This window comes from Lissotriton helveticus, chromosome 10 (genome assembly GCF_964261635.1).
Source record: "Lissotriton helveticus chromosome 10, aLisHel1.1, whole genome shotgun sequence".
In the NCBI taxonomy this organism is placed as follows: Eukaryota; Metazoa; Chordata; class Amphibia; order Caudata; family Salamandridae; genus Lissotriton; species Lissotriton helveticus.
The window spans coordinates 513,235,928-513,260,138 of NC_136071.1; the positions used below are offsets into that span (position 1 = coordinate 513,235,928).

Genomic DNA, 24,211 nt, shown 5'->3' on the forward strand with positions numbered 1-24,211 from the left:
TGCACCACGTAATTCAGGTAGAAACTTGAAGGCATGTTGGCCTCCTTTGCCTAGAGAGTTTAGTAAGATTGCTTTTTTCCGAGACAAGGGAAATCTAAGGCCATCAATGGCTTCTAGGTAATTTTCAAAAACACCTATCCATTCTTCCCATTCTAAGATAGGTGTATCTCCCTCGGCCAGAAATGGGGGAGGTGGTGCAATGGTGGAATTTGCTGTTGTGGCCATAGTAATAAGAAATTGTAAAATAATCAATGCGGAATTAGGCTGAGGCAGGAAAACTTGGCAGTTCAATATAATGTAAAGAAGCTGATTGTAAAGAACTGGTTCCTTGTAACAGTGCGATTTTTATTTTACAATCCTGACAATAGGAAGCACAAGGAAATATTTAAATTAAAAAAAAATATATATATATATATTTTTTATTTTTATTATTTCCTATTTTTTAAAACAGTAAATGTTTTGTAAACTTCCCCCCAAAAAAATATGGTCCAAGTATCTTGTGCCGTATCCTTTAAATTCCACAGTGGAAAATGCAGTTGAAATGGTTCAAAACGTGAATTGCGACTTGGTTGGCATAAAAAGCACACGTCGTGGTTGGCACAATGAAAACTTTCGAAAATGGCCACCGTGCGTGCTGTCAGGAGACGTAGTGACGTGATGCACGCGCGACCAAGAAGGAACAGCTCGAGTAGAGGTGCGCGCGATGTCTCGTGGTGCCTAGCAACAAGGGCTCGAGGCAGGCCGCAACGGACCGTTGACTGGGGAAATTTATCTCTTTTCTGAAGAAAATAAAGGCAAGCGCAGACTCACGGCACCATCCGGACAGCAGCAGCAAAGTTCAGGGATGAGCGCCGAGTCGCTGAAGGAGCCCCCAAGTCACTCTCGAGTCCAGCACCAGCCGTAGGGAAAACGCGATGGCAGAGGGCAGGCAGCAGAAGGAGGGTTCGCAGGATCGTCGCCAAAATATTGTGGATGGATCGGACACCGGAGACCAGGTAAGTGATGAACAGCATGCCCATGGCATGAATTTAAACTTGAAGAATTTCATGCCTTCCTTATGACACATCCCTTAGGAGAAATGACAAATCCTGAGGAGGCTTACACAGCGTTTTGCGACTGGATAATAAAGGGGTTAGATACCTTTATCCCCGCTAAGTGGACCGAGGGACGCACCTCCAACTCAAGTCCTTGGTACGATGAGTCCTTAAGAGTCCTCAGGAAAGCCTGCAAGAAAGCGGAACACGTTTGGAGAAAAGATTACACTGAGGGAGATAAAGTGATCCATCTATCCAAAATTAAAATCTATCATAGAGCGATCTGTGCTTCACGGGCGGCGTTCTACGCGAAGTAAATTAAATCAAGCTCTAATCCAACTAAATGCATATTTAAAATCTTTAAAGAGCTTAAGAGTAGGAAGGGCGCCCTACCTAATGTGACATCCACACAACATTGTGAGGAGCTTGCGACCTTCCTTGTTGAGAAAGTGCAAAGGATTTATCAATCCTTTCCACTTGTGGCCCCAGATACCCTCGTGTTACCCGCTAGGGATGAGTCTAGCCCCACGCTCTCAGCTATTCCAGCGATGTCCGAGAAGGAACTCACTAGATTGGCCAGGAGAATCAAATCCTGCTCCCCTTCTGACCCTATGAGACCGCCCCAATGTAATGAATCACTTCTGTCTTTCTGCCACTGCCAGCCGTTATGTCAAATACTGAATCTGTCTTTCTCTATGGCCATGGTGCCGGCTGCCTGGAAAGAGGCCTGGGTATCCCCTATTATTAAGAAGCCCACACTAGACCCTTTAAAACCTGAGAATTTTAGACCAATCTCTCTTCTTCCCTGGGTGGCCAAGATTGCTGAAGCTCATGTTAACAGCTCTCTATCCCAATTTCTGAGTTCTCATAACGTTCTGGATCCGTCTCAGAAAGTCTTTAGGCCTGGCCACAGCACGGAAACGGCCCTGCTTGCCACCGCGGAGCATCTTTGGTCTGTCCTGGACGCCGGCCAAAGTGCAGCGCTGATTTTGCTGGATCCCAGCACTGCCTTTGACACGGTGTCACATGGCATTCTTCTCCATCGTCTGTGGGCAGCAGGGGTCACGGGTACGGCTTTAGAATGGTTCCGGTCATTCTTGACAAAGATCTTTCCGTGTGTCGGCCCCCCGTTTCTCTCTCAATCCCATACGATCGGACAGGGGGTCCCACAGGGCTCAGCATTGACCCCATCACTATTTAACCTGTTCGTTCAACCTCTGGCTGCTGTTTCCAAAAGATGGGACCTTAAGTTGGTATCCTACGCGGATGACACCCAGCTTGTTATCACCTTAGCTGAAGGACCATCAATGGCAGCTACCAGTTTTAGAGACTGGTTGACAGCAGTGGCTCAATGGATGACGGATAATTGCTTACAACTTAATGCGAGCAAAACAGAGGTTTTGCTGGTAGGAAATAATGCGGCTCTCTGGAATGAGCACTGGTGGCCAGCATCCCTCGGCCCTATGCTTGTGCCTAAATGGGAGGTAAAGAACCTTGGGGTCTGGATGGATTCTAAGCTCAGTTTCCAGACCCATACGAAGAAAGTCGCTGCTACCTGTACAGGACTACTAAGGGGTCTTAAACCCCTACTAAAGTTTATTGATCCTGCGGTCCGACAGCTTATTGTGCAGTCCACAATACTATCGCGCCTAGACTACGCCAGCTTTCTACTTTTAGGGGCCAATAAAGCGGAAATTCGGCGACTGCAGCGAGTTCAAAACTCTGCAGCCAGAGCTCTGATAGGTCTCCCCCGGCACTGCTCGGTCAGAGCTTCTATTCAAGGACTACACTGGCTTCCGATTGACAAACGGATCCAGTTTAAAGCTCTTTGTCTGTCTTTTAAGATCCTAAAACTGAGTAGCCCATCTCTCTTGTGCGATCTGTTAAGTCTCTATGTCTCTCAGCGTCAGCTGCGCTCCCTCGGACAGTACATGGGGTCTGTCCCACGGTTCAAACGCTGTCGGGCAGGAGGGCGGTCTTTCATTTTCTTAGCTGCCAAACTTTGGAACTCTCTGCTACTACATATACGGGGCTTGGAGGATTTGCTCGTCTTTTGAAAGGCCATTAAAACCTTTCTTTTCTCTTCTGCATAGGCTATGGATAGGGTTGCGGTGTTTTTTCCTCCCTAGATTGTTGTGTGTATAGATCTGATAGCGCCGGGACGCCCCTTTGCTGGGGAAGCTGTGCATTCTAGAAAACGACTAGAAGACAGCTAACATGCCCCACCCCCATAGTGCATAATGGAGCTCGCACCCCAGGGGTTCCACTGCTAGGGCAAACAGCAGGAGCTACCTTGGGCACCCCCCTGTTATCGGCCCCATTGTAGATAAATCTCAGATGATAACACAATGGCCATTGCGGACTCTTGTGATCGGGTGTTCATATAATAGGTTGACCCAGCCCTACTGCTTCCAGCACCTGCCAGACCTAGTCCCAGCTAAATAGTTGAACGCCTGCTCTCTAGCTAGAAAAGCTAGCGCATAAGGGTCACCTTCTATAGTAGGGGCATGAAGCAAGTGTCAGATGTTCGATATTACGCAAATTGTTCCGCTAGGGGACAAAACCTGACTGGTCTGCATGGATCCGACGTGGGAGGTACAGCAGCAGTCTTGCTGCCAATACATGGCTGAGTATTTTGTGATCCACATTCAGCATCAATAGCGGACGGTAAGAGCCTGCTTTTATGGGGTCCTTCCTGGGTTTCAGGATCAGGAAAATGAGGGGTTTCCTCATTGTATTGGGGAGTATTCCTGTCTCGAACACCTCTGTGTATACTTGCAGACATTTGTCTATTGAAGCACCTGAAAAAAACTTTATAAAACTCTGCTGGTAGCCTATACCCTCCTGGTGACCTAGCAGTTTTCACAGTGTCGATCGCTCCCTACAGTTCCTGTGTGGTCAGTGGGCCCGATGTGTCGCAGTCCTCCTGAGCAAGTCATGTCAGTGATATTCTTGCCAGGTAACTAGGGAGGGAGTGCATGCTGGTACTGAATGGCATTGTGTACACACCTCTTAGATGTTCTGCGAATATTGAGTAGTGGCAATATGACCCTCCCAGTCCTTCAGCACCAACACAGGTTGGGTCAAGGTCTCTGACCTAATGAGGCCTGCCAGTAGGCAACCCACCTTGTCCCCCTCCATATACAGTCTATTACGGTTTGTAGCTCAAACATGTTTGCCTAATTGGCCCACAGCTTGCACACCCGCTGTCTGTCTATCCTAGTCCGTCATGGCAAACAGTGTGTTAGACAGTGCCTGCACTAAATTTGCAGATCCACCTCACACTACTTGTATCCGTTCCCTTTCTAGTGTCCGCCGTATACGTACCGATGTCCCCATGCATACACCTTGAAGGACCACCTTCAGTGCATCCCACTCGACGGCCCTGCAGCTTGCACTGTTCCAGTTAGCATCAAAGTATTACTCAATAGCCTCCTTTAATGTGTTAAGGAATATTGTGTCTATCATTGCCTCCACCCGAAGCCCTCACAGTGGAATCCTAGGCGACATCTGGAAGAGTGCGTATGTCAGCAGTAGAGGGGAGTGATCAGAGATAGAACGGCCCAAATATGACGTAGCTACTACCCATGTATAGCAGTGGATTGTACCAAGAAGTAATCAACTCATCTATGCTTACCTGATGCAGGGGTGTAGCATGAGTACGTTCGGGTATGCAGGTGCTGTTAGTGCCAGACATCAACCTGTTCCATCCCCTTCTGTACCTATGCAAGAGCTGGCGTCATATTGGGTTTGGTATTTATGATCTGTTTAAACTACTGTCCAGCATGCAGTTAAAATCTCCCGCCATAAGCACTTCAGTTTCGGTGTGTACCTGTGCTGTGGCCAGCACCTTACCAAAGAAGGTACTGGTATCTTCATTCGGCACGTAAACATTTATTAAGCAGAGATCTTTTCCATTTAGCGTTCCTGTGAGTATGACGTACCTCCCCTCAGCGTCCACCTGAACCTGTGTTTTCTGAAGTGGTACCCCTGATGCTACCCATATGAGTACCTCACTTGCATCCTGAGTAGGATGTGACCTAAACCTGCCCCCCGCCACCACCTTCTCAAATATTTGATGCAATCCCCCAAACTTTTTTGGGGGAGAAACTCCACTTCCACTCCATATATCCTCAGCTATGCATATACCCTATTCCTTTTCCTTATTCAGACCCCTCACATTCCAGGTAAGGAATTTATACTTGCTCCCTTTTTCTTTCATGGATCCATGTGCACAAAGCAAGTCACTGTGAAAACTGACAGCCTGTAATCCTCCTCATTGTACCAATAGTCTTTGGAAGCATCCCCACCCAACAACACAACAGGTGGCAACATGTCCCCCAACATTCCCCCCCTTAATCCTTTCCTCAGGCAGAACAAACAGAACACCAAAACACAAACCTTGGCCAATAGGGTCCTGAATCCTGCCCCAAGCACATACCCCAGTTAACCCCCAACTAAACTTTAATAGTAGCATTAGTTGTAGCTACCACCTGAGTCCTGAGGCCCCCACGAATTGTAAGACCAACATGGTTCTCAGCAATCGAGGGGAGGCAGAGCCCTCGGCTTCTCCCGTCCGTGAAGCCAAAAGAAAATGTCAATCAATATAAACATACATTGGTCCAATATCACCATTAGTTTGCTGAGAGGAGTACCAGTCCACAAAAGGCTTCCCGTCCACCCCTGCACTGGTAAACTTGCCCCAATAATAATAGGTCACATGTTCGTCCTCATATCCATTACCTGGCATCCAATACAAACCCATTGGTGCCAGCTCGGCATGTGTGCTGTCTCTCAGCGTATCAGGGACCTCTCTAATTTCGGAAAAGGAGTTTTAGGTTAGCACATCAGTAGTTTCATTCCGCAATGTCCCATCTGGCCAAACCAGGGTGCATCCACCCACTGAATTTTAGAAGTCTTAGGGAGCTTCTGCGACTTTGCCTTATTCCTGTCAGACCGGCGCAGTACCCACTGTCTTGACTCTCTCCACTCTGGAGGTAGGCGCTTCCATCCGATGTCCAGCAAGTCCAACTAATTAGCACCCTTGTGAAGTGTTCGAAGAATTTAACTCTTCCATTATAATGTACTCTGAGCTCCGCTGGATACATAAGAATGTACTTAATATTATGGTCTTGCAGTTGTTTTTTGATTTGGATAAAGTTCTTTTGGAGATCTTGAACTTTGGAGATATCCAGAAAAATAAGGACTTTTTTCTTTTGGTATCTCAGGGTACTGTGAGTCCAAGGCACAGTGTGATCCAGGCCTCTAGGAAAAATTCTGCAGCAGCAAAAACAAGGAGATGATGGACAGAGCGCTGAAACTTTTCAGACACTAACCCGCAGTCACGGATCTGGGTGGAATCCATCAACGTTCTTTAAACCGGTCCCAGGATGCTTGTTTCCGGTCCAGGGAAGAACTTGCTTGGCAGGTCTGTCTGGACTGTTTCCATGAAGCACAGGGTCAAGACTGATTTGCATATGGCTGGGTGGATCTGGGGTGTCGAAGTGAGCTAAAGACCGATGATGGTTTCAACACAGATCTGTGACTGGGGGTGAGTGTCTGAAAAGTTTCAGCACTCCGTACATAATCTCCTGTGTTTGCTTTGATCTATGTATAAGGCCTAGCTGTGGACTCTTTCTTTTTGACATACTTGTATTTTAAAATGTGTTCACTTTGGTTCTAGTAAATCAGAAGGGCCTTTACAGAATCCAGAGTGGTGTACAGGCACGACAACATAGTTGTTTATTGAAGCCCTTAAATGAAGCTACAAGTATAGGATTGTTCCTGACCAGGGAGAAGCAAGAACATTTAAATGCCCCCCCTCACACTTCTCCAGTGACACCGAGGGGGTGAAAGAAGTAAGTCCAATCCATTGTAGATTAGTTTTGTTAACCATAATATGCACTTAGATATCCATTCATCCTCCCAGCCTTTCATCTACCCATCCATTCATCCATATTTCCATTTTTAGATCCCTCAGTCCATCGGTTCACCATACCATTCATCCATCTGTTCACACATTCATCCTTTCACCTACCCAGCCAAACTTTCTTTTCCATCCTTCAATTATTATTACATCCAACCTTACACCTTTCCATCCATCAAATGACCATTCTGTTCACACATCAACCCATTCATCCACCCATTTTCATCCTCTCATTCTTTCTTCTATTATTCCTTTCACACATCCGTCCATCCTTTTAAGCATCCTTGCACCCTTCTGTCCATTCATCCTTTCTTACTTTATCCCTGAACACTTCCTTCATTTGCTCTTTTCAACTTGCCTTTCTTCCAACCTTCCTTTCTTCCAGGTTTCCTTCTGCCTTTCTTTCTGTCCCTCATTTCTTCTATCTCTTTTGCCTTTCCATTTTCTATCTACCGTCTCTTTCCTTACTTTCTTTTTGTGCTCACTCTATTTGCTGCTCTCTGCCCTTTTTTATGTTTTCATAATTTCTTTCTTTGTCTCCTGTTTTCCTCAACATCTTTTACCTCCCACTCTCTGCACTTTCCTGGTAGTCCCATAGAGCATATGCAGAGAAGAGGCCAATAAAATGAATACCCAGCTTATCAGGCCAAGGGGAAAGTGGAAACCCTCAATAAAGCTGCGAAAGCAGGGGGATCATGATGCAATTGGGTCCTGAGAGAAATACACTAGAGCTATATTTGATAGACGTCTAGCTGCCGTTTCCTTACTGTAGAATTTCCCAGGCATCCGACTTTATCCAGAAGATTTTTCTTCAAGCAATACCCCTGTACGCTGGTAGATGTTGTCAGTCAGCTCTGTGTGACAAAGTCGGCATCATCTGCACCGTTGTAACGTCTGTGGCACCTCTGTAGTCACCACCTTGGTGGTCTGACGGCAGTTCTATTATTTCCGCACCAGCCAGCATAGATCCGTTAAGAGAGGTACCTGCTGTCACTTTTTGACAGGCTTTTTTCTGACGTTTTGTCGACCCCTTTTTGGTATGTAGGCTTCTCCATCATGTCTAAAAAACTTCCGGTTTCAGACCATGTGTCATCACGTCATGTCTGTAACAGATCCTCCCCTGGTTTGCCTCTGGTGCCTGGAGCGCGACCATGACTCATGCCCTGACTGCCGGGCCATGGCTCCGAAAGCTTAGAGGGATCAGTTCCTAAAGTTGCTTGTGGCCAGCTCTCAGCACTACGTCAATCTCCACTGAGTTCCCATTCACTGTCCCCGTTGCGAGAAAGGTCTTGGCACTGCTCCCGGAGTCCTAAGTCTTCTTTCTCCCACTGTAATTCATTGAGTCAGTCAGGTAAGAAGCCCCAAAAACAAACATTGAAGTGTTTTATGACTTTTCCCCGTCCATTGGCTGAGGCAAGAGAGAAGTCTGTATTCTGGGCCTCTTTCTTCTGAACCTGTGCCTGTTTTGAATTCACGCCTTCCCCGCCTTTTTGGGACCTGAAGCGACCCCCGCCCAGCTTAAAGAATTTTATGACGCCATGTGCCTCATATTTGAGTGGCCTTTTCTACCGGTGCGCCTTTGGGCCCTGAATAATTACAAAAAGGGTTCCCCGGAAGCTTGTTTCCTTTCCAGTAAAGAATTGGCTTGGTAGTTTGGTCTGCCCTGTTCCCATGATGCACTGGGCCAGGGTCAGACTAATTTGCATGTAGCCAGGTTCTGAACTGGGGATGGTGCAGTGAGCTAAAAAACGGTGATGGATCAAGCCCTGATCTTTTGACTGGGTAGGAGTGTTCTGCTTAATTCAGATACTCTGTCCATCACCACCCCCTTTTGAATCGTTTGGGCCCTGAAGGCTCTGAGGGGGCTCCATCAGGTTCCACGCTGGCGGCTCAGGCACAGATGACCCCCCCCAGTCCCTGCATGAATCCGGCGATAGATCGGACTAATGCCCGTCATGCCATTGTGACCTTCCCCTGCGCTGGCCTCGACACCAAGGCTCCTGACGGCACTGGGCCCATTCTATTTCCAGTCGACCCGGAGCCGGACTGGCGCTGACAGAACCCTTAGGTCCTACGCCGTTTCCTTAGCCTACTTCTGAAGGGCTAGGAATGGATGAAGATTGGGAGGGGTCACTGGACCCTTTACAAGACCAGCCTTACCAAGAAATGGACTGGTATGAGGAATTGGGTGAGGCCATCGGACTGGATACCTCTCCGTGGCTACAGAGGAGGGAGCATCATATGCTATGGTGGTGCGAAGGGCAGCTGAGCTCCTGGACTTTCTGCTCCCTTCTGTGGCAGTCTAAATGAATATCTTGAAAGAGGTCCTGCAGCCAGGTGTCTCCTCCTTGGAACTCTTGCTGCCCTACAACAATGCCTTAACTGATGTCCTACAGGGAACCTGTTCCAAGCCTAGCACAGGGGATCCGGTGTATATGGCAATTACCCACCGCCATCGCCCTACTCTGAGCGACACAAATTTCCTTACTAACCACGCCACCCCGAGATCTTGGTGGTCCAAGCCTCTACCTCCCACGGCAAGTTCCCTTCTACACCCCCAGACTGGGAATCAGAGGCTGGACAGTTGGGGGTGAGAATTTTTTTTTCTTTCGCCAGTCGTGCATTACGGTCGGTGAATAATGCATGCTTATTGGGCCATTAATCCCACTCCTTGTGGGAAATGGTTGCGCAAGTGCTGCCACAGGTCCCTAATGAGGCCCGGGCCAGCCTCTCCCATGCAGTAATAGATGGGAAAGATGCAGCAAACTTCGACATTTGTTGTGGTCTCGACACGACCGGCTCGCTGGGCAAAGCAATTTGATTGAAGGTGGCTGGTCGATGCCATGCCTGGTTAAGGATTTCTGGCTTTTCAGAGTATGTCCATGCCTCTTTCAGACATGTCCTTTGATTGCACTTGCCTCTTCGTTGAGAATGCAGACCTGGTACTGGAGCGCTTTAAGGACTCGCAGGCTACTGCCAAGTCCTAAGGCCTCTCGGTGACCACACGTTTTCTGTCTGCCTTTTGCCGCTTTCGTGGCTATGGAAGGGGCCTTCAACCGCGCCAGCCATATACCATCCATAAGACTGTGCAAGTTCAGCAACCTCTGCGCGCCCATGGGTGCAGCTCGTTCGAACCCCATGGGTCGGACGGCCAGAGGTTGGATCAGACCCTACAGCCTCAGCCTCCAAACCTTGGGATCATGGACGGCCAGTTGGTGGCGGGATAAGCCATCACCTCCAGGACTGGCAGAACATCTCTTCAGACAGATGGGTTCTCCAGATAGTCCGAAGGGACTACTCACTCCCCTTGGAGACTACCCCCCTGTCCATGCCTCTAACTTTCAACCGGAAGGCGGAGTATCACCTGACTTAGCTTCAGTAGGAAGTCAATGCTCTCTTAGCCAAAGGAGCCTTAGAGAGAGTTCCTGTGCCAGAATACGCTGTGGCTGTTATTGCTGCTACTTTCCGGTCCTGAAAAAGGACAAGGGTCTTCGCTCTATCCTAGCTCTGTGAGCTCTCAATTGCTTCCTCATAAAGAAAAAGTTCAAGATACTCACTCTGACTCGGGTATCGTCTACCCTGGACCCAGGAGAATGAATGTTAGCGTTGGACTTGGAGGGCACCTATTTTCACATTCCTGTCCTGCCTATTCAGTGGTGCTTCCTGCGTTAGGCCACAAGCATTTTTAGTTCACCGTGCTCCCCTTTGGTCTTACCAGCATCCTTCGGTGTTCACAAAGGTGATGGCGGTGGTCGCAGCTCATCTGCGCAGATCTGGGGGGTTAGTATTCCCCTATCTTTACGATTGGCTGGACTAGCCCCAGGCTATCGTCTTCCACCTTCAAACTATGATGAACCTCCTGCATTCGCTGGGGTTCACTATCAATGTGCCGAAATCACACCGGACTGCCTCTCACACACTCCCTTTCATCTGAGGTATTCTGGACAGTGTACTTTCGGGCCTATCCTCCTGAGTGGTGAGTCAAGGATATTCAGGCTATAATACAGATGTTTCAGCCTCTCTCTTGGATTTCAGTGAGAATTACTTTTAGGCTGCTGGACCTCATGGCTTCCTGCATGCTACTAGTGACACATGCCAGATGGCATATGCGGGTTCTGCATTTGGACTTAAAGTTCCTGTGGGCGCAGCATCAGGGTAATCTCTCTGGTGTATGGCCCAGATCTCAGAGGCACCTGAACAGGACCTGCAGAGGTGGCTAACCAACAACGATTGGGTCGGAGGCAGACCCCTCTCCCTTCCCCAACAAGATCACACAGTAGTGACAAATGTGCCATTCCTGGGATGGGTGGCCATCTCTGAGAGGTGAAGATCAGAGGTCTCTAGCAGGTGCTCTGAGCGATTCATTTAAGCTGGTTCAAGTTTTCACGAACAACACCACTGCCATTTAGCACTGCAGCAGACAGGGCGGGGTGGGGTCGTGGACCCTTTGTCAAGAGGCCCTGCATCTCTGGACATGGCTGGAACAGCAGTGCATATCTCTGGTGGCTCAACACCTGGCAGGTTCTCTGAATGGCAGGACGAACAAACTCAGCCGTCGATGCCTAGTGGATCAAAGATGTCTTCTCTAGCCAGAGATGGCGCAAGGTATCTCTCAACAGTGGGTAGAGCCTTGGTTATATCAGTGTAATGTCAGCAGTTTTGTGCGTTGAAGTTTCCAAGGCTGCTCTAGCTCAGAGATGCTTTTCATCGCGAGCGGAGCTCAGGCCTCCTATACGCCTTCCTGCCCATACCACTCCTGTCCAGAGTGCTCAAAAAGATCAGGAGTGACTCACCCAGGCCATCCTTGTAGCTCCGGACTGGGCAAGGAGAGTCTGGTATCCCAAACTTCTCCAATTGCAGGAGGGAATTGGTCTTCTCCATCTGTGGTCTGTCAGAAGGACTTCTCCTAGAATGTGTAAGGTTGCTGTATCTGTGCTGTAGCATGATCTGAGACCAAATCAATAGTCTTTTAATTGATTATACTGCTAAATATTTGATATTGCATAGTCTTCAGAGTTAATTACAGTATATCTATTAATTGAAAAATTGTCTTCACTCCTGACTGGTATAGGATAGTATTTGGTTCCCCCATACGTTTTTGGAGGTGGATTAAATACTTTGCAAAATTCTTTGAATTTCCTTGCCTAACCATATCAGAAAGGAAGCTCCATCCTTAATCCGGTTTTGTATGTGATTCTCATATTAACTTTACATTTTTCAGAACAGTCCTATTGGCTTTCTTTTCAATTGATTTTTCCAAATATTCCATCTGCTCCGGTATCTTGATATCGCTTATTACTAATTTCTCTGGGCTCGCTCTTTGATCAGTTCTTTAAACATTACTTTGTTTAAAATACATAAGTTCATAAGCCTTCAGATAAGCTTCCGAGGTTTTTCATGTTCTATAACCATATTGGCAGTACTGTTTAGCTTTAAGAATTTTGTTTTGTTCTCTCTAAAAGGTACTTTGGTTATTTAATTATACTATGAGTCCAGTGAAGTAAAGTCACATTTGTTTTTATTTTAATTCCACTATTTCATATATTGCATCCATTTAATAAAAAAAAGGCGTTAAAGGGTATTGCATATATTGGAGAAGAGTTCGTACTAGATAATAGCACGTCTTCTGTTAATTTGTAGTTTTTGTCCAAACTAGTGTGTTTGCCTGGCGTGTCTCCATCTACAGTTCATCCGAGAAAAGATAGTAGTGTTTAATTAATTTCTATAACAACTTTTTTTTATTATGTGGTAGTGGTGTTACAGAATACTGTGTCGGGGATATGCCACTCTTCAAGCTGATCGTCTTCTAATTATGTTGCTGCAGATTACATGATTTATGAGTTGGTCACCCGTAAACAAAAATATGATTATCCTCTTTTGTTTTTTTACCTCTTCAATTTGACGGAAAATCTAAAATACAGAACTATTATGCCTCTTGCGAGATGGTATATAAACATTAAACAATAACATATCAAAACTAGAACCCTGTTTAATATCCAGAATCATAACTTTTTTTTATTACACACTGAATAAATACATTTACAATCAAACCCTACACAAATAATATTGAAGGGAGGATGAGGAAAGAGTAGGGGAGGGTAAATAAACTAAGGGTGAGTGGAGGATGGCGTGAGTGTGAGACAGGTGTTGAGAAAGGCTGGAAGTGAAAAGTGTGGAGGGAGAGAGAAGCAAGCATTTAAAAGTGAGTTTGAGGTTAGGTGTAGTTGAGATGAAGGTGAGTTACCAGCTATGTGATGAGGTGAGGAAGTGAATGGAAAGGTCTGGTCCATTGTGATGGGGTTGCATGATGAGCAAGTGGGGTTTAGGGAAAGAGCAGAGTTCTGAGGTTCACTGGAGCAGGTAGTGCGTCTGAAGCTTTAATTGGTAATAGTCGGGCCAAGTTAGCACCCTTGATGTGCCATCCTGCACAATTTCCTTCTCTACGTTTTTAGGCTGTTAACCAGTTTAGGGAAAATAATCTGATTCCTGGTCCCTCACGCACAAACATGGCATGCATTAGTTTAATATTTATGCTTTATGTATTGTCTTTTAGCGCCTACTATGCTAATTGGGTGTGCCTTGAAAAAGGCAATGTCAGGGGTCCTGGTTTAATTTGTCACGTGCAAGAGGGTGTTATCTCAGAGATGCTTTAGAAGGAGGCATTCTTCAGCCTATTGAGCCACTTTCACTATCTAAGCTGTTACAAGTGCGGTTAGCAATTTATGCCCCTTCCATGCCCATGGAGGATTACCAGAGGTAAGGGCCTCACCTTTAAGATCCTTAGTCCTGGGATATGCCAGAAACACAAGTTGGAAGTGTAGTGGGCATTCCAGTCTGCTGTGATTGATTTGTGAGGTACTAGCTATAAGGGTCTGACATTGGATATACAAATGCTGATGTATTCAAAAGGCTTGATGGTCACTGGATTGAAGCCCTGAGGGAGTTCCAAGAGGCTATTCTTTGGAACGAATCCTGTATTATCGGGAAAAAAATATTTTGATTAAAGTTCAATGCTACTTCATTCAAAAAAATGTGGCTCACTAGAATACATATTGCGAAAACGAACCCTGTGAACTATTATTTACCAATATATGTTGGGCTACTAAATAATACTGCAGTGGTGTGCTGAACCTGAAGATTTATGTAACTGGAACACTATGTTCTGAAGTTGAACACTGCAGCTAGGCTTGTTTTCAATTGCCCTCCCGGCCCCTCGTCGGCCCGCTGCTCAAGGAGCTGCTCTGGTCGGCAGTGAAAAAAGGTTCTGTTTTAAGATCTGCTGCCTTGCTTACAATGCATTAAAAGGCAAAGGGCCGTTCTATACAACAAAAAATTAAGCGGTACACACCAAGCTGAAGGCTAAGATCATGTGATAAAGCCTTACTTTGTGTTCCCCGCATTCATCTGACTTGTTGCGGAGGAAAAGCCTTCTCTTAGCTTGACCCCCACTTCCGGAACAAGCTGCCACTGCATGTTCGCACTAGTACAAACTATTGCAAAATCAGGAAACTACTTAAAGCCCATCTATTTTAATGTCCTCCCCTTTCGCCGAAGTATTGTATGCTCCAGCATCGAGATGCCCCTGGATGAGTCGTGCTCTTTATTAAATCTAAAGAACATAACATTGTACTAATGATCGAGGTATTCACGTGGTTGGCTCAGATTGTGGAATTGCAATTTTACTTTAGCATGGTGTGCTCCTGCTGATAGCTTCTGAGTCATTGAATGCATATTACATGTGCTGAGTAATGTTATTAGTTTATGCTATTTCACTTGCAGCTCAGTTTTTCGCTCACATCTGGTATTCCTCCTCCTCTCACAGTCGCATTTGTGTGTAGAAAAAAGTAGGAGGGTGCCAAAACGTTAGTTGTTCTCTAGAATATTGAGTGTATTTTGTCTTCTTAGTGTAGTATGCCATGTGCCTGTTTAAGCTTGCACCGCACTTTTGAGCCTCGTCACTGGCTCAACTGCACTCATTTTGGCTAATGCCTACCCTTAGGGTGAACTCTGAGGCTTTCTCAGGCTTCATACATTATTGCTGTTGTAGGTATGATCTATTTCTTGGACCGGCTCTGGAACATGGACTGACATGATGGGTTTCAATGTTGCAACCACCTTCCATCTTTGGACTGTATTCGCCCTCACCCTTTTAAGCCCCACTCTTCACCTAACCCTGGAATGGAGGGAGAAAGTATGGCTTGGAGGAATTGAACAATACACATAAACTATTCTCTCCATTTCTTGGAGATTGGAAATTATGTTTACGAAACTCTATTTTTTTGTTTGAGCATCAGCGCACATGCGCTGTCTGCAGGACCTGTTGTGTTTAATAAAACCACTTTATTCCCACCCCCTACTTAATATTGGTTCCCTCTTCTGTCACTCTACTTTCCTGCCTCCTAAGTTGATTACATAGCGATAAATAATTTCCGGTCAAACCTAAGGAGCACCGGCCAAGCACGATCTCCTTACACTCAGTTTCTTTGTCTCATGTTTACAGCACTTTTTAGGTCTCGCTCTCGAGACCTATTGTCGTCGAGATAGGAGACAGACCGGGGCACGCGCGCGGCGATTCTGACCGGGGCACGCGCGCGGCGATTCTGGTCTGTGGACGCGCTTACACATACAGCCCCTGCTTTCGCTTGGCTCTCTCTCTCTCTCGCGCACACACACACACACACACACGCACACACGCACGCACGCACACACACACGCATGCCGGCACACACGCAGGGAGGCACACCCCCCTCCCTTACAACTAAGCCCCACCCGCCACACTCACCGGGCTACAGGCTCTGTCACGCGGGGCTTCCCTCACTGTCATAGACGGCCTCTGCTCCTCATATGTGCCTACAGCGTTTCTCAGCCTCCCCTGGGGCGGGACTTCCGCCTTCTGCCCTTCTCGTCCAGTCAATTTGTGGGCGCGGGCTTCCGAAGTCCCGCCCCAGGGGAGACTGAGAAACGCTGTAGGAGGAGTGCTGGAGTCTCTTGTTGTTGTATATTTCGTATCTTTTCTAGAGTCGTAGCTCTTAACCGTGTGACAGTTGGAAGAAAAGAGGGCAGATCACACGCACTTTACATCATTCGGATGGTGTGAATAATTCTGCAGTTCTGTTACAGCATCCTTCCACGGCAGCTGTCTTTCCGAGGGTGTTTGCCAGAACAATGCCTTGGAAATAAAGCCTTTTCAGGATTCAGTTTGATAAATAACACAGCATTGGTGTGTCATGTTTCGAGTGTTCCATTGTTGTCCTCGCTCACAACATTTGTATGGATTCGCTGTATTCCTGGTATGTTTTTGCTATTCCGAGAAAGGCCCTTTGGAGAGGTAGAGCACACATTATACTTGTTTTTTACTGTTTCACTTTTACTGTTGTGTGTTATTTGGCCAGCCTTTATACATTACACCTGCTATTCCGGTGTGTGGTGCCTGAGTGAATATGTGCAACCGCTGTAGGAATTTGATCGACCCTATGTCGGTTTGGATTCTGGGCTGTTCGCTCAACTTGTCATCCTTCCCAGAGATCACTGTGGTGGAACACCACAAACGCCCTTTAGCACCAAGAAACCCCTTAGAGTGCATGCACACTCTAGAAATATATCTGGCACATTACTGTTATGTTGTAGTTTGCACACCAGACAGGCAGAGTGACCATCGAGCTACGGTTAACTAAGATAAACCCCCTGGAACCCTTAACACATTTTTCATCATCATTCTGATCAACAACTCTTATGATGGCGAGTGAAGAACTTTTCTCCATATCAAACGCCAAGATTCCCCCAGGTGCGCCCACCTAATTGGGGGTCGATGGCACCGATTTGAGAGCCCGGGTGCCGAGAGCGAGCCGTAATCACTGCGTGGGTATCGCGGGAGGCACGACATGCCTCAGAAATGGGCTGAGCAAGCACTTCTCTGCTGCTTTTACGATTAGCGTCTGTGCGATTAGCCAGGCAAACAATGTTTACATTTTTTGGAGCATGGAGTGCTGGTGTTCTGGGGCCAAGGTGGCCGTCCATGGGATCTGGCACTCTATGATATGATATGAGAAGACATTTATATAGCGCACTGTCGCTCCAAGGAGCATCCTGGCGCTTTAGCTCCATTGCTAATAAGATGGTGAGCTTTTACTGTTTATTGATGTTTTATCCAACGGAGTTAAACAAGTGTTTTGCAAGTTGAGTCAGCTAGTCCATAAATCCATGTTTTAAGGGATTTTTTAAATGTCTGTTCAGAAGTAATGGCAGCAACAATGCTTCTCGCTATCGCCTCGAGCCTGCCGGGGGCCGAATGGAATCTGGGGTTGGCAGGAGGAATAAAGCAAAGTTCAGCTGGTCAACTTATTTCTGCCTTATGCAAACAGAGTTTTATCCAGGGCAGCACATTCCCACAAGCGCTTACGATGTACAACACGGACTCTCTCAACCTGGGAAATATTGCACTAATGGACACACGCGCGCGCGGGATTTCATCCAGGAATCTGCTCATTTAAAGGCTGTAAAACTAGCAAGGGGCTGTTCGTTGATAGCAACTCATCTAAAGTTGCTCAACTCCTGATCTCGTGGGGACAAAGCTTCGAAAAATCTCTAATGAATATTAAAAAAACAAAAAAAGATATAAATAAAGGTTCTTAAAGGGAGCTCATGAAGGAATACTTCCTTTATTCATCTACTGGTTTGCCATAGTTCTGCAAAGCGTTGCCTTGGTGTTGCAGCTGCCTTTTGTTTCTCTATGCCTTTATGGTACAATTAAGCTACACAGGTCACAGACCCTGGAAGTCTGGTTCCTGCCCTATGATCAGTTAGTCCAGTTTTGATAGGCGAGGGAACCAGTGCACGAGGTGATGAAAAAGAGTTGCCCAGAAGCCAGGGCTGGACAGGACTTATTCCACTGCTCATTTCCCCAATGAGGCAGAGCCAATGGAGTCCAGTTTTGAAAGCCCGGTTCCGGAATACCAAACAGACAAAGTACGCACAGGCCTATAGGCCCCAGTTCTTTTAGGGGTCCTGTGACTGTGTGTCTGTGTGTGTGGCGCTCTGTGTGTGTGGTGCACTGTGTGTGTGTGTGTGTGTGTGTGTGTTGCTCTGTGTGTGTGTGTGCAAATGCAATAGGTCTCGCATTTGCGAGAGCTAAAGCTATTTGCATTGTAAATGACAATTCCATTTATTTATCTGTTTTAAAAACCAACACATAAATAAAAAGTTTGTAATTTACACTGCCAATAGCTCTATCTTTTGCGAAGGCGAGACCGTTGCATTGTAAATGCTTGTTTTAAAATTGTTGCTGTAGGCCCGTTGCTGCTTCCGCCCTACGACCACCCTCTGACAGAAATGTAGCATTTGCCGCTTCTTTTCACTTGAGAATATATATATATTTTTTTACATTGCAGCCTTCCGCCCAGAAACGTAGCATTTGGATATCCCACTTCTTTTAAATTGATTTTTTAACCAGTTTGTTCTCATTTGCACGGTAACGTTTTTGCCCTTAATCCCGTCGCAGTTTGTTTTGATTGTGCCGCCCTCTCGAACTATGGTGCACGTGCTCGCTTCTCGAAAGCAGAGCTATGGCTGTGCCATTACTGCTCTTCTGCTGCAGTCTGCAGCTCTCTCGGTAGGGAAGGGTCCACCACATCACAGCCCATTCTTCATTGCAGACACAAGCTGCTTCAGTCACAGGGCTTCCTCCTTTACCCATTAAGCAGCTGCACCCTAGAGACGGCAACAACAGCCCGACACCTCCGCTGATGTCCTCCCGCTTTCTCCACATTGGGTGAGTGCATTAAGTAATGTTCATGTTTCTTTCACCTTCTGCCCATCACAGTTTATCATTTAGCCGGGTGCAGCTTGTTTTAACTTGCCCGTCGCTCTTGCTGATTTGTATTACATTAAAAAAAGTTTTTTTACTTGAGATATTGTACTTCCAACGAACTGCCCGGCAAGCACTTTGTCGCATGTTTATTCAAAAATAATTGTTCATTCTGGAAGGAATAAAAATAACCACATGCGTTCTAGATTTATTATGCTATTTTAGTATTACTCCTGTTCTTTTATTCGCATCCACTCATTGGCTGTTTTTCTTAAGATCGTCACCCCTCTCCAAATCTTGTACTAAACGCTTCTTCGCCAACTGCACTGTACCAACCAGCCTAAGTATTCGTTTTGTCTTCCCGTCGTGACGCCTTTCTAGCACATTTATATTCTTTGATCAGTCTTTGGTGTAGAGTGAATCAACACGACGTTGAGCGCAAATGTGAAAAATGCAGAGGCATCAAATTAATGGTTTGATCAGTGGTGCATATTTTAGAGCAGTAATTGATTCATGACTTGCAGAGACAAAATAACCTGTTGCGGATTCCTATGTGAATGAATGAAACTGTAAGCAGGGCCAGAGTAGGCCCGGGTCCCAATTAAGTGTCCCTCATTAGCAAATCAGTTCGCTAAAAAAAAGCGCACACATTTGTAAATCAAGGCAGTTCTAAAATCATAAAGAACCCCTACACTTTGTAAGGGACGAGAGACTACACACATTTATGCTTACTGCAGGCAATGTTTGTTGCAATTTCAGATTTATCAACAGGAAAAATTGCCCCCGATTATAACAGGGCCACAAACAGCCAAAAACTACAAACTTAAACAGCCTTTACACTTATCACCCCTTAAGACACTGCCAGATTGCTCTATAGGCCAATACGTCACTGTCTGTAAATTGTCTAATTAACTCTGTCTGGTTACTTTGAAAAACCAGCGTATTGTCCATGTTGCTATCTGCTCATTGCTTATGGAGAAGATTCGCTTGACTTGTTGACTGTTCCTGCTCTAGTTTATGTTCAACGTGTTACGGATATTTGCTCAAGCAGCTTGATTGTTACTTGAATAAATAAAACAATGAGGCCGAACGCTGGCTTATTTAGGTCGTTTTTACTTGATATGAGCTGAATTTATTTCAGTTGCTACACAGTGGTTAAACAGATTTTAAATTCTGCACTTTATGGTTTTAACCGCTTGTAATTAGGTTTCTGAAGGGTCATTTACTAGCAGTATCTGAGCCTGTGACAATGAGATAAAATCTCACTACCCAAATATGCCCGGTCATCAGCAGTGTCTATCAACGCAGTTTTACACTTTTGATTGTACACAGGGGTGTAAAGCAGGTCCCTTCAGTGCTGATGGGCCCCCAACCTATCAGGGGCCCCCATTTGGCCCAAGGCCAATGAATATCTGTGAGATGTAAGAGTCTATGGACCACTCGTTGGGCAGTAGCAACGTACATAAAATATGCATATAATGTTTAGACAGATCAGAGGTGGTAAAGAGCAGTATTGTTCTAAACAGCGTACAGATCAGTTAAGTAGATGGTTCAGAAGCAAGGGTATTTACTATATGTTGTTTCTTGCTAAGAAGCTCATCCACTCTCCAGGCATCCTACATTTTTGTTATTTTCATAGGTGCTACCTTGTTTGATCCTTTTTGGGAGCCTAGAAAGTCTGTCTCTTCAACAATGTAAAACCTCTGACCAAATTTGTTTTTGCAGAAGCTGGGTGGTGCATAAGGGAGCAAAAAGTGACTTGGAAGGAGCAGTTAGGGCAGGTAAGAAAAAGATAATCATAAGACTGCATCAAGAAAACAATGGTTTGGACTTGCATCCTGCATGTGTCAAATATGTTGACCCCATACTTGTTTAACTTTAAGCCATGTTGCAGATCCACTCCTGCTGCTGTGCAACTTGTAAAAAAAAATGACACAGCCAATAGATCTCGCAAAGGCTAAACCTACTGGCTTTGCCAAAGCTATTTGAGGATGAAATTGCATGTTTACTCGTCTGTAGTGCTGGTGTCATGGTACTCTGAGTGTGAAGTCTGCTTCTTTGCTGGCGATGGGCAGAATAGTATTTTTTTTTTTTTAATTTAATGCGATTTTATATAGCACGAACTTTACCCGAAGGTGTCAGAGCGCTTTACATAAGAACCAGTTGCAGAACATAAGGACTAAGGATTACATGCGTTACATATAAGATACAAACAGAAAACAATTGCAAATGTACAAGATGTAAACTCACACAAGGAAGAGATACAAACAGAAAGAAAAATTGCAAATGTACAAATAGTAAAGTCACTCAAGGAAGCGATACGAGTGGATATACTCAAGAGTCACATAGGAAAGGTAGAGAGTACAAAGGTCTACTGCATATACTAGTGGATATAGTCTGAGTCACATAGGAATGGTAGAGTACAACGGTCTACTGCATATACTAGTGATTTTATTTCTATATACATAGGGAAGGGATACGAATGGATATACTCTAAGAGACACATAGGAATGGTAGAGAGTACAAAGGAGTTCCATTAAGTGGGCTCGGAGGGGGATACAGTCACAACACTAGGGAGGGTGGGAGGGATACAAGGGTATGGAGAAAAGGCAAATCGGAAAAGGGAAGAAACATTTGAGGATCGTCAAGGGGGAAACTAGGGGAAAGGGTTAAAGAACGAGGGAATTGACAAGATGGCGGGTCAGGGTCCAGAGAAAAGCGTCCGAGAGCAGCAGCAAAATGGCAGCCAGGACAAAAGAAAAAGTAAAGAAGTCCAGAAGAGTCTTGGGCGTAGTTTCTTTCATTCGAATGTGGATGCAGGGCTGCTGCCTGCATCTGGTGTTTTCACGGCCCGCTGCTTTGTTTTGGGGAGGGGTGTGTGTGCCCCGAGGGCTGCTCCGCACGGGCCCTCTCTGCTGGCCCAGAGTTGCGGGGGCTGCTACAGACGTTGGCAGCTAGCAAGTTAGAGCCTCGGCATGGGCACAGCATCATGTGATTCTGGGAAAATCATGTAATCACCCCAGTGCATTAAAAACAAGCATTTACAATGCAATAGGTCCCGCATTTGCAAAAGATTAGGCTATTGGCCTTGTGAATTACAAAGCCTTTTATTTATGTGTTGGTTTTCAAAACAGATAAATAAAAGGCATTGTCATTTACATTGCCAATACCTTAAACTCTCGCAAATGCGAGACCTTTTGCTAAAGCCGGTTTCTTCTGCAATATACTTTCCTTCTGTCCAGTGGCGTTGTTAGGGGAGGACTGGGGGCGGGCTTTGCGGTACCGCCAGGCCTGGTTGGTAGTTCGTCATGTTATGTTGTGTGCAATCGAAATTCGTTATTGTTACATTTGGCAGTGGGTTGTTTCTGTATGCTCCTTTCACGGATGGTCTCTTGCATCGCTCTGAAATGGAGGAGTGAATTGGTGAGTGTGCAAGATCTGCCCTTTGCAGCAATTCTGGGGAGCTTACTAACTGCAGACCTATAGCAACGCAAAACTCAAATAACTGTCTGTAGGGCACTTGTATGGTGCAAAGGGGCACTGAACGCATCTTGTGGCACCATTTATTTATTTATTAAGCTTATTAAGTGCGACAGCTACCCAAAAAGGGTTTCCCGGCGCTGGACGGGCAAAGTACTTGGTAACATAACATTTAATACAGTGAACAGCGTTATTGGTTGAAAAGCCAGGTCTTAAGGGCTCTACGAAAGCGGATGTAACTTGTTTCTTTGCGGATATCCAGGGGGAGAGAGTTCCAAAGACCTGAGGCCCATCCTACCGAGTTTGATTCTCGGTACATTAAAGTTACCTTGGGATGAGGACTGAAGGTGGCGAGAAGGAGTGTAGGGACGAACAAGGTATTGTAGGTATAGTGGGGCTGAATCCGATTTGATTTTAAACATGTAGCTCAGGGTTTTGAATTTAATACGACTCTCTACCCTGAGCCAGTGTAATTCTCGGAAGTGACCGGAGATGTGGGCTGTTTTGGGAATTTTGCACAGTAGTCTTGCAGCGGCGTTTTGTACCAGCTGCAGTCGTCTTGTCACTGCCTTGTTAGCACCTAGGTAGAGGACATTTCCGTAGTCCAGTCGGGAAGTTATAAGGGCATGGACCACAGATTTTTGGGTGTCGCTTGGCAGCATCCAGATGATTTTCCTGAGCCACCGCAAGATTGTAAAGCAGGTGGCTGAAATCTTGCTTGCCTGTTGGTGCATGGTAAAGGCATTATCAATGGTAAAACCCAAATTGCGTACATGGTCTGATGGGAGAGGGAGGGTGCCCATCTCGGCAGGCCAATGTCTAGAACTCCATAAGTCTTGTCTTTGACCCAGAATCAGGACTTCGGTCTTACCACCATTCAATTTAAGGAGGTTGTTGTTCATCCAGGTGGCGATTTTCCCTAAGCTTGACTGCAGAAGGGATGTGGAGCCAGGGCCAGAATTTGAAAGGGATAATGTAATCTGGGAGTCATCAGCGTACGTGACTAGAGTAAGACCTGCTTGTTCAGCGATATGGGCCAACGGTCTGACATACAGATTAAAAAGTAGGGGGCTGAGCACAGAGCCCTGGGGAACCCCATAGTGTGAAGCATGAATATTAGAATTTGTCGTATTAGAAAAGATTTGAATTGTGCGGTGTGTAAGGAAAGAGGAGAGCCAGTTTAGTGCTGGGCCGCAGATGCCCAGTGAGGTTAGTGTCTTTGTGAGAATGGTCTGTGAGATAGTGTTGAATGCTGCGCTAAGGTCGAGTAGTATAAGCGCAGCTGTGTCTCCTCTGTCAGGATGGTGGCGCAGATTCTCCGTAACACCCAGTAGTGTTGTTTCAGTGGAGAAACCAGTTCTGAAGTCGGATTGCGAGGGAGGAAGAATGTGATTGGCTTTGATGAACTGAGCAAGATGGGAATAAATGTGCCTCTCAAGGATCTTCGAAAAAGGCTGGCAGAAGAGAAATAGGGCGATAGTTGGATAGGTCGCTTGGGTCTGCCGTAGGCTTTTTCAGGAGAGGTGTCACCATGGCATGTTTCCAACTAGCCGGGACAGTTGAATCTTGTAGGGAGAGGTTAAGGGTTTTACAGATCGTGGATAAATGGGATTTGTCAAGTTGTTTTAGTATTGGGATGGGGAGTAGGTCTTTGGGTGAACCAGATTTTAATTTACCTAATATATTTATCACGGCATCTTGAGAAGTGGCCATGAATTCAGGTGTACGTTAGTGCAAGGAGGGTCAGACGTTGCGGGGCAGGTTGTGGTATTAGAAATGGTTGTCTGTGAGTGCTGGATCATGTTTGAATGAGAGTTGGCTATGTCCTGGTAAATAGTTTCGATTTTTTTTTTTTTGTGAAAAATTAAGCGAGCTCTTTGCACGGGTTGTTATTCAGAGGAGGTGGCTTGGCTGTGATCTCGGAATTAGCCAGTTCTTTGACCAGACCAAAGAGAGTGTTGGATTGGT

The 24,211-nt window shown here is 45.9% G+C and overlaps 1 protein-coding gene across 6 annotated transcripts in view; it reads left to right on the forward strand.

Moving 5' to 3' along the window:
* The window catches only part of TBC1D24 (TBC1 domain family member 24), a 544,893-nt gene that overhangs the window by 158,441 nt on the left and 362,241 nt on the right, over positions 1-24,211 (forward strand). For 3 of the 6 annotated variants that reach the window (XM_078663019.1, XM_078663018.1, XM_078663022.1), the window contains one exon: positions 20,489-20,544. The exons of the other annotated variants lie outside the window; for them this stretch is intronic. The gene's annotated coding sequence lies outside the window, so the exon portion shown is untranslated. The remainder of the gene's footprint in view (positions 1-20,488; positions 20,545-24,211) is intronic. 6 annotated transcript variants of the gene reach the window in all.